Here is a 16,488-nt window from a genome sequence, read left to right as displayed (position 1 = left end):
TGGTTCAACTCTCAAATCCATACATGACCACTGGAAAAACCATAGCTTTGTCAGGACAGACCTTTGTTGGCAAAGTTATGTCTCTGTTTTTCAATATGTTGTCTAGGTTGGTAATAACTTTCCTTCCAAGCAGTAAGCGTCTTTCAATTTCATGGCTGCAGTCACCATCTGCAGTGATTTTGGAGCCCCCCAAAATAAACTCAGCCACTATTTCCACTGTTTCCCCATCTTATTTGCCATGAAGTGATGGGACCAGATGCCATGATCTTCATATTCTGAATGATGAGCTTAAAGCCAAGTTTTCCACTCTTTTCACTTGCATCAGGAGGCTCTTTAGTTCTTCACTTTCTGCCATATGGGTGGTATCATCTGCATATCTGAGGTTATTGATATTTCTCCCAGCAGCCATTCCTGCTTGTGCTTCCTCCAGCCCAGCATTTCTCATGATGTACTCTGCATATAAGTTAAATAAGAAGAGTGACAGTATACAGCCTTGATGGACTCCGTTTCCTATTTGGAACCAGTCTGTTGTTCCATGTCCAGTCCTAACTGTTGCTTCCTGACCTGCATATAGGTTTCTCAAGAGGCAGGTCAGGTGGTCTGGTATTCCCATCTCTTTCAGAATTTTCCACAGTTTATTGTGATCCACACAGTCAAAGGCTTTGGCATAGTCAATAAAGCAGAAATAGATGTTTTTCTGGAACTCTCTTGCTTTTTTGATGATGCAGCGGATGTTGGCAATTTGATCTGTGGTTCCTCTGCCTTTTCTAAAACCAGCTTGAACATCTGGAAGTTCACAGTTCATGTATTGCTGAAGCCTGGCTTGGAGAATTTTGAGCATTACTTTATTAGCGTGTGAGATGAGTGCAACTGTGCGGTAGTTTGAGCATTCTTTGGCATTGCCTTTCTTTGGGATTGGAATGAAAACTGCCCTTTTTCAGTCCTGTGGCCCCTGCTGAGTTTTCCAAATTTGCTAACATATTGAGTGCAGTATTTTCACAACATCATCTTTTAGGATTTGAAATAGCTCAACTGGAATTCCATCACCTCCACTAGCTTTGTTAGTAGTGATGCTTCCTAAGGCCCACTTGACTTCACATTCCAGGATGTCTGGCTATAGGTGAGTGATCACACCATCGTGATTATCTTGGTTGTGAAGATCTTTTTTGTAAAGTTCTTCTGTGTATTATTGCCACCTCTTCTTAATTTCTTCTGCTTCTGTTAGGTCCATACCATTTCTGTCCTTTATCGAGCCCATCTTTGCATGAAATGTTCCCTTGGTATCTCTAATTTTCTTGAAGAGAGCTCTAGTCTTTCCCATTCTGTTGTTTCCCTCTATTTTCCTTGTATTGATCTCTGAGGAAGGCTTTCTTGTCTCTCCTTGCTATTCTTTGGACCTCTGCATTCAAATAGGTATATCTTTCCTTTTCTCCTTTGCTTTTCGCTTCTATCTTTTCACAGCTATTTGTAAGGCCTCCTGAGACAGCCGTTTTGCTTTTTTAACATTTCTTTTCCATGCGGATGGGCTTGATCCCTGTCTCCTGTACAATGTCATGAACCTCTGACCATTGTTCATCAGGCACTCTATCAGATCTAGTCCTTTAAATCTATTTTTCACTTCCTCTGTATAATCATAAGGGAATTTATTTAGGTCATACCTGAATGGTTTAGTGGTTTTCCCCGCTTTCTTCGATTTGTCTGAATTTGGCAATAAGGAGTTCATGATCTGAGCCATAGTCAGCTCCCGATCTTGTTTTTGCTGACTGTATAGAGCTTCTCCATCTTTGCTGCAAAGAATATAATCAATCTGATTTCGGTGTTGACCATCTGGTGATGTCCATGTGTAGAGTCTTCTCTTGTGTTGTTGGAAGAGGGTGTTTGCTATGACCCTTGCCTTGGCAAAACGCTATTAGCCTTTGCCCGGCTTCATTCTGTAACGAATTCATTCTCTATCAGTACCCGTGCTTTTGTGACAACTTCATGTCGCACACACGTAAAACTGCAGTTGAAGTTTCACGAAGTAATACCCCGGAATATGAAGATAGGCTGGCTCCAAAGTCCAATACAGTGTCCACCAGCAGGACAGATGCCAGCTACTAGTCACTCACTGTGTGTTACCTATCCTAACTGTGTGACACTCGCCTCACGTTTTCTGGTGAACTGCAGGAAAGGAGTCAGGTAGCCCTGGCTAGAAGTCACATACAATAAAATGCTTATTAATAGAAGAAAGTCACCTAGACCCAAGAAGCTTTAAGATGACTAGGGGAAAGAAGTAAATATATATCCAGTGTATCACTGTTTTACTTATTTAGTGAGGTGGCACAGGAGAATTGTTTTCTCTATATATTCATATGTATATTTTCATGTAGAATTTAATACAGTCCAGTCATGAAATTTTCTATATATACATTCATATTCTACATTACGTATTTTAAGTTCAGTGGAACCTATAAAATCACTAAAAGAACTGAAACTGAATGTCGCTCTGCGTGTCAGACTCTTTGTGACCCCATGGACTAGAGTCCATGGGACTGTCCAGGCCAGAATACCGGAGTGTGTAGCCGTTTCCTTCTCCAGGGGATCTTCCCAACCCAGGGATCGAACCAGGGTCTCCCACATTGCAGGCGGATTCTTTACCAGCTGAGCCATCAGGGAAGCCCAAGAATACTGGAGTGGGTGGCCTATCCCTTCTCCAGCGGGTCTTCCTGACCCAGAGATCGAACCAGGGTGTCTTTCATTGCAGGCAGATTCTTTACCAGCTGAACTACCAGGGAAGCCCTAATATAAATAAATCCATCACTAGAGAGGGAAGTAATTTTCATCAATACAGTTTTCCTAGTTTCCTGATTTTAAACTTTAATTTTTTTACAGTGAGAAGTTTTTGTGTCCAACTATTTTACCCTCCTGAAGTGGAAGTTCTTTCCCCCTGGCCAGATGTGTTCTTAGGAAAAGCTGTAGAAAACGGATCCACCATGGTGCTGTTTTTCTGAAATGTGCCTGTTTTGCTGAGTGGAGCTTTGGTGCCCTCTGGTAGCAGAACTGAGAAAAACAAGAGACAGGTCTCCCGCAGTTCATGCTATGTAGTGTTGCTATGACTATGGACCTCTGCCCTCCAGAAAATTCTGAATTTTGGGTTTGATTACTGCTCACATTTAGGTTTTAACTCCCTGGTCTTTTCCTCCTTCCCTTGGAGCTTTCATATATGTTCCTAAGAGCTAGGCATGGTGAACACTGTGTGTGTTCACTTCATCTGGGGGCTGGTTGAATGGCTGCAGGAGTGTTTTAGAGTCTCGCGCGCAAGATGATGCCAACACAGAAGCTGAGGCCTCTTTTTGCTGGGGAAGAAAACAGTCCTTAGCAGCTCATACAGAGCGATCGATTTGGTAAACATATTTTTTTCTCGCTCTTTCCTAATAAGAGAACGCCAGAAGTTTGCTTTTAGAAAAGCTCAGGAAGATTTTACTGTCTTGCCTCCAGGCATAAATGCTTTGTTTTCTGCTATAATCTAATGGGCAGGGAGCCTAATTCTGCCCCATCTCACAAAAGGTAATGCTGATTTAGAACTTTGGGGCCATCGTGTTGACAGAGTTCTACGAGCAGGGTATCTATTAATATTCATGCATACCAGAGGATGGGGGTCTCTTTCCCACAGATTTCAGGGACCTGCCACTCTACTGTGAAGTGTCCAGAGATCAGAAATTTGGGGTGGAGATAGAATTTCACTTTTAAAGGCGGATGGCGACCCCCTGTGCCCCCTACCGCTGTAAAAATTCTACTTTGTCTTTTTATAATTTCTTTGACCCCCTTTCCAAGTCTCTTGCTCATTTATTAAGGTCCAGCTTTTATTTTTAAACACTTCATATGTTGTCATATTGGGTTCAAGAGACCCTATTGCGGTGTCTGCTCCAAACCTGGTAAGTCAAAGGCTGATGGACTTGAATGGGGCCCAGAATAAAAGAGCCTTCGGTTCACCCTGTTTGCTTTGTGAGCAGTTCTGCCAAAGTCCTAGTGGGTCCAGGGGTGCTTCCTGAGTCTGCACCTGACTGGGGTGCTGGGAGAGCCCAAGGAGCTCTGACGGGTGAATCAGAGCGAATGCCCTCAGGGTTTTGGGGCAAAGCCGTGCTCTCTTCAGAAAGTAAATACTGTTCTGAGAATAATTCTTGGCTCACTATGAGGCCCTGAGATGCCAGTAATCATGAAACTTGAGAGGCAAATCAAAATAAGTTTTGTCTGATCTTGTAAGCCTCAAGTCATCACAACTCTCGGACATTTAAGTGAAGGGATTATATGAGATCAGGCAGGCCTTGAATGAACTGGCAAACCCTGTCATCCATGCCTTTCTCAATTTACATCTCTGACCTTACGTGGAGTCATATGGAGACAGAAAAACCGAGATTGGCTTATTGATGGCTCCCTGTGACATCCTGTGTTAGGCAAGAGAGAGAAACCATAGAACCATAGTCCTTGGGGGTGACTTAGGAGCATCTGATATGCTGAGAGACTGGTTATTAAGAGTAATAGCTCATAGTTAGATATGTGTTTTTATAATGTCCAAGTAAGTGTTTGCTATATTCCATAAATGGGAGTTTAAGTTATTCTCAAGCAAATAACATTTTTGTTGCAAAGAAATACCTGTTGCAGGAAGTCTGTCACCATCCTTGAAAGATGAGACTGGCTGCTGTTGCTGCTGCTAAGTCTCTTCAGTCGTGTCCGACTCTTAGCGACCGCATAGACGGCAGCCCACCAGGCTCATCTGTTCCTGGGATTCTCCAGGCAAGAGTACCAGAGTGGGTTGCCATTTCCTTCTCCAATGCATGAAAGTGAAAAGTGAAAGTGAAGTCGCCCAGTCGTGCCGGACTCTTAGTGACCCCATGGACTGCAGCCTACCAGGCTCCTCCGTCCATGGGATTTTCCAGGCAAGAGTACTGGCTTAGCTGTTGCTGGAACCTAGGAGGAACTGCAAAAGAAAACAAGCATTTCTGGTTTATTTCCACTAGGTGGAGCTAATGAGTTTAAGAGTCAACCCGCTGTATCTTTTAAGGCAATAATTGAACTAATTATAGAAGATATTTATATTATGTTACTTTCCCCTTTCACAATAAAAGAAGTAGTAAGATCACTTTTATTGATTGTAGAAGTAAAATAATCACAATTGTAACCTCAGGAAATTTGAAAACCCTGTTAACTTCTTAAGGAGCTAGGATGATATTATCTGATATTTTTGCTGTAATTCATAGAAATGATCTTTTATTAAAAACTGTAGTTTTGGGGTCATTTTTACATGTGTTGTGAGTTTTGATCATAGCTATTTTCCTCTTTGGGCAAAATGAAGTTTTAATTTTCAGATGACTTAAAGAATAGGGGCTATGTGTTTTCAATGTTTTTTTTTTTTTTATTGGGCAAGAAAATACCTTGAAAGCCTGTGCTTGTGAGTAAAAAGAGACTACCTTTGAGTGCCTCGTTTCACTTGAGTTGTCATTAGACATTGTAAACAAAAATAAAAGTTTGAAAAAACAAACAGCACTTCTTTCAATGACTGAATAATAATTTCCATTACTGATTCTGTGGGTGTTTAATTGCAGAAAAGGAAGGAAACCAGCAACTTGGTTTGGGTTTCTGTTCTGTGAATACACAACTGGGAGAGACGTTCGGAATTGCCTAATCCACGTCCACTGCGTTAGAAATCAAGAGACTGTTAATGCAGACCACATTTAAAAATGCACCTGAGAAAGACAGGAAAGATGCTGAGTACAGCTTGACTGGCCTTCAGGTCTTTACGAAACACTTGCTTGTGGACAGTGTCCAAGGGCAAGACCACGTTATGAGTAAAGAATCAAGCTCTTTGGTCAGTGTATACGGATCATTATCTGTTGTCTTTAACGAAAGTTGCACAGTTAATGCATGAAATGGCATTGGTGCTGGCATTTACAAAAATTACTGTGTCCCCAGAATCAGCTTGTATAGTAAAAAGGGCAGGCCTAGGAGTCATCTAGAACTGAAGAATGGCAAATTCTTCCCTTAGAGCCTGTGTAACCTCAGACACTCAGCTTTGCTGTGTGTGTGTGTGTGTGTGTGTGTGTGTGTGTGTGTGTGTGCGCTCAGTCGTGTCTCTTTTGTGACCCTGTGGCCTGTAGCTCACGAGGCTCCACAGACTATAGCCCTCCAGTCCATTATCTTTAGTTAGTCCATGGAATTCTCCAAAAAAATACTGGAGTGGGTTGCCATTTTTTTCTCCAGGGGACCTTCCTGACCCAGGGATCGAACCTGCATCTCCTGTGGCTCCTCCGTTGGCAGGCAGATTCTTTATCGCTAAGCTACCTGCGAAGCCCCCAGCTTCTCTATAACAGGAGTTAAAATAGCTACAGCATGGAGGTGCAGGACAGCCTAAATGTAATAACATGGTAGGCTCTTAATAAAGAGATATCCTGTTACCTCATTAAGAAACAGTTTTTAAAAACGGAAAAAAATAAGTTGAACTTCAGGGATGAATGAGCAATGTCTGACATCATGGATCTGTCCATTTAGGTGCTCAGCTATGTTCTGACCCTTCTCATGATGGTTCGGATGAATTTCTTGGCCCTAGATTTGCAAGGCTCATTTGATTGCTTACACAGATCCAGCCTGAGTCAAGCTGATGGAAAGCTGCAGATGACAGAAATCAATGATGAGGCGTAGCAAACCACAGGCAACAGAGGCACCAGAAGCACTGAGTTTGTAACAGTTGCTCTGGGGCTGAAGCCACCTTGATTGGACCCTCAATACCCACTCCAGTGTTCTTGCCTGGAGAATCCCAGAGACAGCGGGCCCCCGTCTATGGGGTCACACAGAGTCGGGCACGACTGAAGCGACTTAGCAGCAGCAGCAGCAGCAGCAACAGCACAGAATGACACCTCCTATTTCCTCTCATCGCGCCCCATTACCCTTTTGTTCCCTAGGATTTATGTCAACATTGTTACGTTGTTACAGAGAGCAGACATCACTGGGTTCTAGGATGTTGCAAAGTATTTACATAACTGACTTTTTTTCTTTTCATTTCTCTTTTTATCCAGCAGATGTCACTCGCTATCTTTAGTTAGCCCATGTTTGGTCTCACCTGTCTAGGACCAGCTGAAGAGAAATCACCTGTAGTTATTATGTCAAAGTGACATGTTTGTTGAACTGGAACAATAATCCTTCTCCCCATTAGTCTATTGGGGACTCGAGGCATCACCATACTCAAGCAGTGATGAACTTTTATTTTCTCATTTAATTAAAAAGAAAATGTCTATAACAGGCTCTAAAATGTATAACTGGGAAATAAATGAAGGAAAAAAAAATAACAGGGAAGACATGTAGGGAATTTAAATTTGCCTTTGTGGTAAAATACTTTGTAGGTTCATGAGAGAGGACAAACCTATCATTGATGCCAATGTAAGGTTGTGATTTTATTCTAGAGTTTAGAATAAAAAATGCAGTTTATGCAGTTCATAGTGTGTGTCTGTGCAGATGGTGAAACAATGTGCTTTTTAATCATTCCTGCTGCAATAACAAATAATCATTACATTCATGCTGGCTTTGGCCTTGGTAACTGGAGCTAATTTTATAAAACTGGAGTAACACAAGCTTAACGTATAAGAGGTAAGTTTCCTTCAGTTTCTAAAAGTAACAAAGTGCCTCTTAAAAAAATACATATTGCAAGCAAGAGTCTATGTATCCTGTTTCTCCAACTACCTCTGTGTTTTAAATCTACTTTTTCCTCTTAATAGGGATTGGTGGGTGATCCTCCGAGTATGTTCATTAAAGGGAAAGACATTGCCGGTCTGTCTTTGTCAGCAAAAGCTGAATTTTATTATGGGAGAAGAGACCATCTCTCTGCAAGCCTGTTTTTGACTCTTGTACTTCCAATTGGCCTGTTGGAACAGCTGGACTGGATGCGAAGCTTCAGTGCAGGCGTTTATGTTCTTAGGTGATGGTGCTTCCTGATGGAGGTGTTTTCGGGGGGGTGCGGTGCTTTGCCGGGTGGGAGATGGGGGCTCAGCTTAACCTGCTTCTGCTCCTGGTGCAGCTCCTTGTCTGTGGGCCATTTGCAACCAGAGAAACAAAAAATACCCAATTTCTCTTCATTTTACTTATTTAGAAATTTTTGGCTTCGGATATAATTTATGCAGTTTTTAGATACAAAAAGCCAGTTTGAAAGTGTCTATTAAACAGCAGCTATTCATCAGGAAACACAGAAACAATCAGTGACAAAGAGATGCCAAACTAATAAAATTCAGGAAAGAAGAAACCGACTTGGATACTGAACAACTATTCAATAACTTTATGGAAAAAAATAGTACAGCTTAGTAATTTGAATAGGAAAATAGGCTACTGTTCAATTTTGAAAATCTGATATGCAAAGTTTTACAACATAACAGTAGCATCCAGAATAGAGAGCAAAGATCATTTTTATACTAGACATTTCCTCATGAGCCCCAGTGATACCCTAAATGTTACATCACTGATGCATACGTCAGAATTTACCAAAACAGTCCTCTCCTGTCTCCTGGACTCACACTTCATTCAGTTTTTTAAAGATGTAAAACATTAAAAAAAATTTTATTTTTTAAGTTTATTTATTTATTTTTGCCATGCAGTGTTGCTTGTGCGAAAGACCAGGGATCCAACCTGCACCCTGGGCAGTGAAAGCTCAGAGTCCTAACCACTGGCCATCCAGGGACCTCCCATAACTTAGTAGTGACCAGGCACTCAGTTCTCCAACCTAGGCCATCCATGTGGGAAAGGGAACAAATGATAACAAAGGTAGAAGCAAGAGAATATCCTGGAAATGATAATGCAGGTCCAGGACAAGATGCAAACTGCAGGATGAAGCGGGGGACGGGGAGATGCGTGCTCCTGGGAGAACCTTGTGCTAATGAGCCGCCAGCATCCAAGATACACTGATGAGCTTTTCTGGCAGTTGCTCTGCAGCCGTGTTCCCATGAAAAATCACAACTGCTATCACAGTATCAATGCCCAGTGAAATACACACACTACTTTTTGCATGAACTTGAATATTCAGTGCCAGAGACGGGTACAATGGAGGTGAATAAACCGTCTCCTTCCCAGATTCCCACATCTGCACTTTTAAAGAGACGTCCCAGCTGTAGGAGGCTTTAGGTCCCTGTAGTTTATTATTTTTCAGGACTGTTTTCAAAATGCAATAGAGATCTCTTGAATTTGAATTTACACTATAAAGGCTAGTGATAGGAAAGTTTTGTTCAAATGAGTCCTCGCCGTGAAATATATTGTGTATAAATGTGACAATTATCTTTCATTTGAAATACGGTGATGATTGTTGTTTACAGGATTAATTGAAAGTAAAACTTTACACGTTACTATACTTTCCCCAAACGTTCTGCAAATGCAGTTTCTGTTTCAGGTGGCTGAAAATGTAGGATAGATGCTTAAAACAAGAACGCGGCCAGAACCAGGGGCTTGTCTACATTCGACAGTCTATTAGGATTTCCTCTACCACCTGTCAATCACTTATAATTGGGCTTGAAAGTGGAGATAGGTTTCTGGTCAGAAACTGGACTCTCTACTCTCATCCTACTTCAGGCTACCCATCACCCATTTTGGGATTACAGGTTTTCCCCTCTGTCTGAAACTAGAGTGTTCCTATGAAACCTTTTCGAAGCTGACAAGCCGTAACATCAAGACTTTAAGACAAGGCATGAAGCAATGAGTTTAGGACACGCCTTGCTAACGATTAAATGGAGGTAAAGCACAGATGCTCACACAGTCAGAGCCTGATGCTGAGATGCTGGGCACGGTTCCTGGAAAGGAGCTGGAGGGGCTGGCAGGCCTTCCTCCTCACCATGGCCTTGTGTGTCTATATCCTATCGTGGTGTCTTCCTTCTGTTAGAGATATTTTGATTTGACAACTAGAATGACACTTTGATTTCTACTTTTCCATCATAAGACTTAAAATGATACATTTTTGCCTCTCTTACAAGGAGCCATTAAGGTATAGGTGTCTATATTTATGCAGGTCAGGAAGCAACAGTTAGAACTGGACATGGAACAACAGACTGGTTCCAAGTAGGAAAAGGAGTACATCAAGGCTGTATATTGTCACCCTGCTTATTTAACTTATATGCAGAGTATATCATGAGAAACGCTGGACTGGAAGAAACACAAGCTGGAATCAAGATTGCCAGGAGAAATATCAATAACCTCAGATATGCAGATGACACCACCCTTATGGCAGAAAGTGAAGAGGAGCTAAAAAGCCTCTTGATGAAAGTGAAAGAGGAGAGTGAAAAAGTTGGCTTAAAACTCAACATTCAGAAAACGAAGATCATGGCATCTGGTCCCATCACTTCATGGGAAATAGATGGGGAAACAGTAGAAACAGTGTCAGAATTTATTTTTGGGGGCTCCAAAATCACTGCAGATGGTGATTGCAGCCATGAAATCAAAAGACGCTTACTCCTTGGAAGAAAAGTTATGACCAAACTAGATAGTGTATTCAAAAGCAGAGACATTACTTTGCCAACTAAGGTCTGTCTAGTCAAGGCTATGGTTTTTCCTGTGGTCATGTATGGATGTGAGAGTTGGACTGTGAAGAAGGCTGAGCACCGAAGAATTGATGCTTTTGAACTGAGGTATTGGAGAAGACTCTTGAGAGTCCCTTGGACTGCAAGGAGATCCAACCAGTCCATTCTGAAGGAGATCAACCCTGGGATTCCTTTGGAAGAAATGATGCTAAAGCTGAGGCTCCAGTACTTTGGCCACCTCATGCGAAGAGTTGACTCATTGGAAAAGACTCTGATGCTGGGAGGGATTGGGGGCAGGAGGAGAAGGGGATGACCGAGGATGAGATGGCTGGATGGCATCACTGACTCAATGGACGTGAGTCTAAGTGAACTCTGGGAGTTGGTGATGGACAGGCAGGCCTGGCATGCTGCGATTCACGGAGTCGCAAAGAGTCGGACACGACTGAGCGACTGAATTGAACTGAACTGAACTGAACCCAAGCATCACTGTTTATTGATCATTCTTAAAGTCATAGCCATTACAATTTGGGAGTCAAATAAATAAGTAATAGGGGACTACCTATTTCTTCAAGTGCTGGACACTTCTTAAAATATACCAGTGCTATCACTACCCCTGTGATTTAAGAAGTATTCAAACATCATCTTCATAGCTGTGGTTAGTCGCTCAGTCATGTCCGACTCTTCGTGACCCCACAGAGCGTAGCCTGCCAGGCTCCTCTGTTCACGGGGATTCTCCAGGCAAGAATACTGGAGTGGGTGGCCATGCCCTCCAACAGAGGTTTTTCCCAACCCAGGAACTGAACCCAGGTCTGCCACATTGCAGGCTGATTACTGTCTGAGCCACCAGGGAAGTCCTATCTTCATTGCAGATCTACAAAAGGATTCAAGCATATACACTCAGTAAAAGCAGAAATGAGGGAAAAACCTAAAGCTCTATTCCCAAACCCTATAAGAGGGGGAAAAGAAATGAAAATGTATTAATCATCTTATTATGTGAGTCAGGCCATTCTATACTTGAAATCAGTTATGTATGAACTTCAAAATATGCCTTAATAAAAAAGTCAAAGCAAAATTAGTGAATTTATCTTAGTGTATTTCTCACTCTGTGTTCAGCGTACATTTTAAAGCGCCGGCTTTTCTCATTACTGCCTTTTATTCTTGAGAAAAGGGAAGCGATGCAGGACGAGATGGTGAGAATAGTTAAAGGAAACGACAGTTATGAGTCACAGTGTGAACCTGGCTCTCCTAGATTCCCATGTTAGCAAAAGTGCTTTGTCGAGGGAGATGAGAGGGAAAAAAAAAATCCCAGCTGTTTTTAAAAATATTAGAGTAGCCAAGAAGAAAGTTCAGATTTTAAAAAGCAAAATGAACGTCATACCTGCCGCCCCATTTCCTTGAATTATGGCCGTGTGAAATTGATTTCTGTGTAGATTGGGTCACTGGCAGTTTCCTTTCCTACAAGGCCCTGTAGTTCCTTTTCCTTTTTTTAAAGAGCAAAAGGACCCCTCAGATTTGTTATCAGCTGGAATGTCCATCCTTCTAACGCAAACCACACTGATACGGCACTTGCTTTGCTCTATAGTGGTGCGCTTTTGAGATTTCCACTTTCCTTTTTTGCTGGCCTATGCCTGATAAGAGTGGCTGCCCCGCTTACAACAATGCAGCCCCAGTTTACACTGGCAAGTGGCATTTCCTGGTTGGTGTGGAAATGCAGCTGTACTCTTCAGGGTTCTCCACCAGGAATCTCTGCACTGCGGCCTCACGAACAAGTATTTCTACAGATGATAAAGGGAGAATTTCCTTGCCCTGGAAAATGAAAGTGGGCTTTATCTCCTTGAGAACCTGACCTTGACAAGTAGAAATCTACCTGACAAGTAGATTTGCTTTTTCTGTGGCTAACCTTTCTGCATATGGATCTTGTTAGGGAGAAGCATAGCATTGGAGACATTTATTTTCTAATAAATACAATAGTTGTCATGCTAAAAAGTAGAGTTTTGAAAAATTATCTTTCTCATGTTAGTCATTTTAAAGTGATTATAAAGACGTATGAGCAGGCCTGCCCTTCTTTGTTGGCTAAATCTACCATCAACAAGGAACAGATGGACCCGCCATTTTCCTGATAAAGCGTCACTGCTGCTGCTGCTGCTAAGTCGCTTCAGTCGTGTCCGACTCTGTGTGACCCCATAGACAGCAGCCCACCAGGCTCCCTCGTCCCTGGGATTCTCCAGGCAAGAACACTGGAGTGGGTTGCCATTTCCTTCTCCAATGCATAAAAGTGAAAAGTGGAAGTGAAGTCACTCAGTCGTGTCTGACTCTTAGCAACCCCATGGATGGCAGCCTACCAGGCTCCTCCGTCCATGGGGTTTTCCAGTCAAGAGTACTGGAGTGGGGTGCCATTGTCTTCTCTGAAAGCATCACTGCTGTCTCTCATTCTTACAAAACAACATGGTTATTTTAAGAAGAGAGAAACGATTCTAGCTTTAGCTGTAGGAATGTTCCTGCTGGCAGGCCTGACTCTACCATTGGCTGGGTCTGGGGCAAAAGTACAAAGGTAGGTCTACATAATTGGCTAACTATCTAGAAATTATAAATCAAATTAATATCATGTTAAATATTTTCTATTATCCTTTCTTAACAAATTTACTTTCATTATAGCTTGGACGTGCACGTCTGAATGAAACGTCTTGGACCACTGCAAGTTCTGGGGTGGAGACCAATGGCAGGGGGTCCAGCTGACCTCTGGCTCACGACCAGGCGTTTCTTTCTCCATCTTCAGCTTTGTCTCCCACCTGAGAGGCCTCATCTGCACAGATGTGGATACTCTATCTTCACATTTCAGAGGAGGAAAGTGAAGCAAGGAGAGGTTTTAAGGCACCAAAGTTTGCATAGCTGATAAATAATGGAGCCATGATCACAAGCTAAGTCTTTGTCCAGTGTCTTAATTTGCACTGTGATTTCATTCTTTCTTCTAAGGAAAAGTGCATTTCCTGACCTAAGGTAAGAGCTAAGGACATCATATCATAATTATCATAATTGAACAATACAAGGAGAGTCAGGAAAGGTACATCAGAAGTACTGGGTAAGTCTTGATGGAGGATGGATAGACAAAGCTTTCAGACAGAGCAAACTAAATGCAGTGGGTCAGAAGAAGGAGTGGGGAGTGTTGAAAGGCCACCAGGACTTGAGAGAATGGTAGGGAGTAGCAGGACATGGGGGCTGAACTGTGGGGACCCCAAAAAACAAACTAAGGAGTTTGGGTTTGACTGTGTACGAGATGGAGGAGAGGGTAGATGGACAAACTTAAGCCCTGGGGGTATCGGGTGACTTCCTGGCTAATGTGATAGTCTGCTTTTGATAATGAAAGGCTAATTTACAGATCCACAACTCAGACTTAGGGGACCCACTTAACTCTAAATGTTGAGGGCAGTGATTGCAGTCCAGAAGTCAGCCTTCTGCTAGCAGAAACCAGAGACTCCAGCCGACGTGGAGGTTGCGTCTCCTGCGATCCAGAGGCTATGATGAAAGTGTGACATGTTTTTTTTTTTTCTTTGCTGCCTGAGTATTATATCCTAATACATGGTTTCTTTTCTTTATTGAAATCCCCCTATGCTGATGGGATCCTGAAGGTGAACTTCCATGCTGATCGCTGGTTGGATTTTTACCCTTTCTCATATTGAAATAGATTAAAATAAATTTCATGTAAGTCTTACAGTGGACTTCCTCCAAGTAGATAGGAATGCATTTCTTGGTGTAGCATATTTCTCAGTTATTTCTGAGGGTATTTTAAGTGCAAGGTAATGTCATAAGTAGTGTGTGGGGAAAAAAGATATAAAAAGCTGTAAGTTAAGTAACCACTTCATAAAATTACACAATTTTCATAATTCAAATGGATTCTGTATAGTCTATTTCATCCTTAACTCAGACTTTTTCTTGTAATAATTCTGTAAAACAATTTCCCAGTCTTTCCAAGTATGTATTTCTTCCCCTATCTCCCATGTCTAATGTAAAGCTAAGTTGTTTATCTAACAATTATGAGTGGATATGATGGATTAGTATAACAGTGTAAGGCTGGTCCAACTATTTCCCTAAGGGTATGTATCATAACATGAACATTTTGGCAGAGTCTGTGTAGTGCTACTGTTTTTAAAGACCGTGTTTTGACTTTTAGAATACTGTATTCCAGAAATCCTAGTATATCATAGAATGATTTAAAACCTTTCTATATGTGAGAATTCTCACTGAAATCAAAATAATTAAAGATCTAAATGTATGTGCTTCAAATATTAAACATATGTAATGTCAATGCGTATGCACAGTATTCATTTATATGCATGACCATGGTAGAATGGGGTGGAAATATTGGTTTAGCAATTTTGACTGAATTGTTCTAGGCAGTTGGATTGGCCTTCTTTATGAAGTCCACTATTCTTTAACTGAGTTAATTTTGTTGACTAATTATCGTAGTGTCGTGAATAAATTCTTGCAATATGTTTTTATACTTCGTGTTCAGGGTGGAGACAATGAAAGCCGTATATTAAAACCGTCCTAATAGGGTGTTACTACACAATTTTCCTTCTGCCAGATGGACTTCTGAGTCTCTTCTTATCAGTGCTGCAGCCAAGACCCGCATCTGGTGATTATTTGAGGTCATTTCTTAGTAATCCCCTTAGTCATCATATCCCCTTACTTTTCCAGCAAGACCTCTTGCAGGGTCTTGTTTGCAGGTACAGTTTACAAGTCTTAGGGATATACGACTTGATTAAAACCCAAGAAAGACTTAACCAGTTTACAGTTTACAAATAGCCAGTGACTGTCTTTTTAAAAGCAGTTAATAAACTATAGTGAAAAATAATATAAAAATGAATGTATGTATATGTGTGTGTGTGTGCATCTAGCGGAATCACTTTGCTCTGCAGCAGAAATTAATACAACATTGTGCACCAACTAAATAAAGTAAAATTTAAAAAAGCAGTTGATCAAGCTGATGGCTTCTTTCTGGTATTGTAGCAATAATGATGATACTACTATTATTACTATTATTTATTGAGGAATTGGGGCTTCCCTGGTTGCTCAGATGGTTAAGAATCTGCCTGCAATGCAGACCTGGGTTCAGTCCCCAAGTTGGGAAGATCCCCTGGAGAAGGGCATAGCAACCCACTCCAGTATCCTTGCCTGGAGAATCCCATGGACAGAAGAGCCTGGCGGGCTACAGTCCATGGGGTCACAAACAGTCAGACATGCTGCTGCTGCTGCTGCTGCTAAGTCACTTCAGTTGTGTCCGACTCTGTGTGACCCCAGAGACGGCAGCCCACCAGGCTCCCCCGTCCCTCGGATTCTCTAGGCAAGAACACTGGAGCGCGTTGCCATTTCCTCCTCTAATGCGTGATAGTGAAAAGTGAAAGTGATGTCGCTCAGTCGTGTCCGACTCCTAGCAACCCCATGGACTGCAGCCTACCAGGCTCTCTGCCCATGGGATTTTCCAGGCAAAAGGACTGGAGTGGGTGCCGTTGCCTTCTCCCGTCAGACATGACTGAGCGACTAATACATACAACACGCTGAGAAGTTACTGTGTTTTAAGATCCATGAGGAATATGTTGCTTATAAAGATTAAGTGTCATGTTCAAGGTCACACTGTCAGTAAGTGGCAGGATGAACATTTGAACCTCAATTATTCTCAACAACGAAGATTAAATCCCATGCTTGTGATCTGATGTTTTCTCCTTGTGTCTGTCTTTTCCTTTAGCTAGAAAGATTTACATGCCAGGTAGGATTTTAACACTTTTCAATATTTTAACTCCTTAAATCTGCACAACAATTTATGATCTACTTTTGATTTTACATATGAGATGCAGACTGGTTAATTAACTTGGCTGATATCCACTTAGTGACCACGAAAGATATCCAAGAATGATACCACTTCTGTTGTTTATATGTCCCCGTGATGGTGAACTGGTTAGTCATAATTCTA

This window comes from Capra hircus, chromosome 27, assembly GCF_001704415.2.
Source record: "Capra hircus breed San Clemente chromosome 27, ASM170441v1, whole genome shotgun sequence".
Classification (NCBI taxonomy): domain Eukaryota; kingdom Metazoa; phylum Chordata; class Mammalia; order Artiodactyla; family Bovidae; genus Capra; species Capra hircus.
This window is presented reverse-complemented; position numbering follows the sequence as displayed.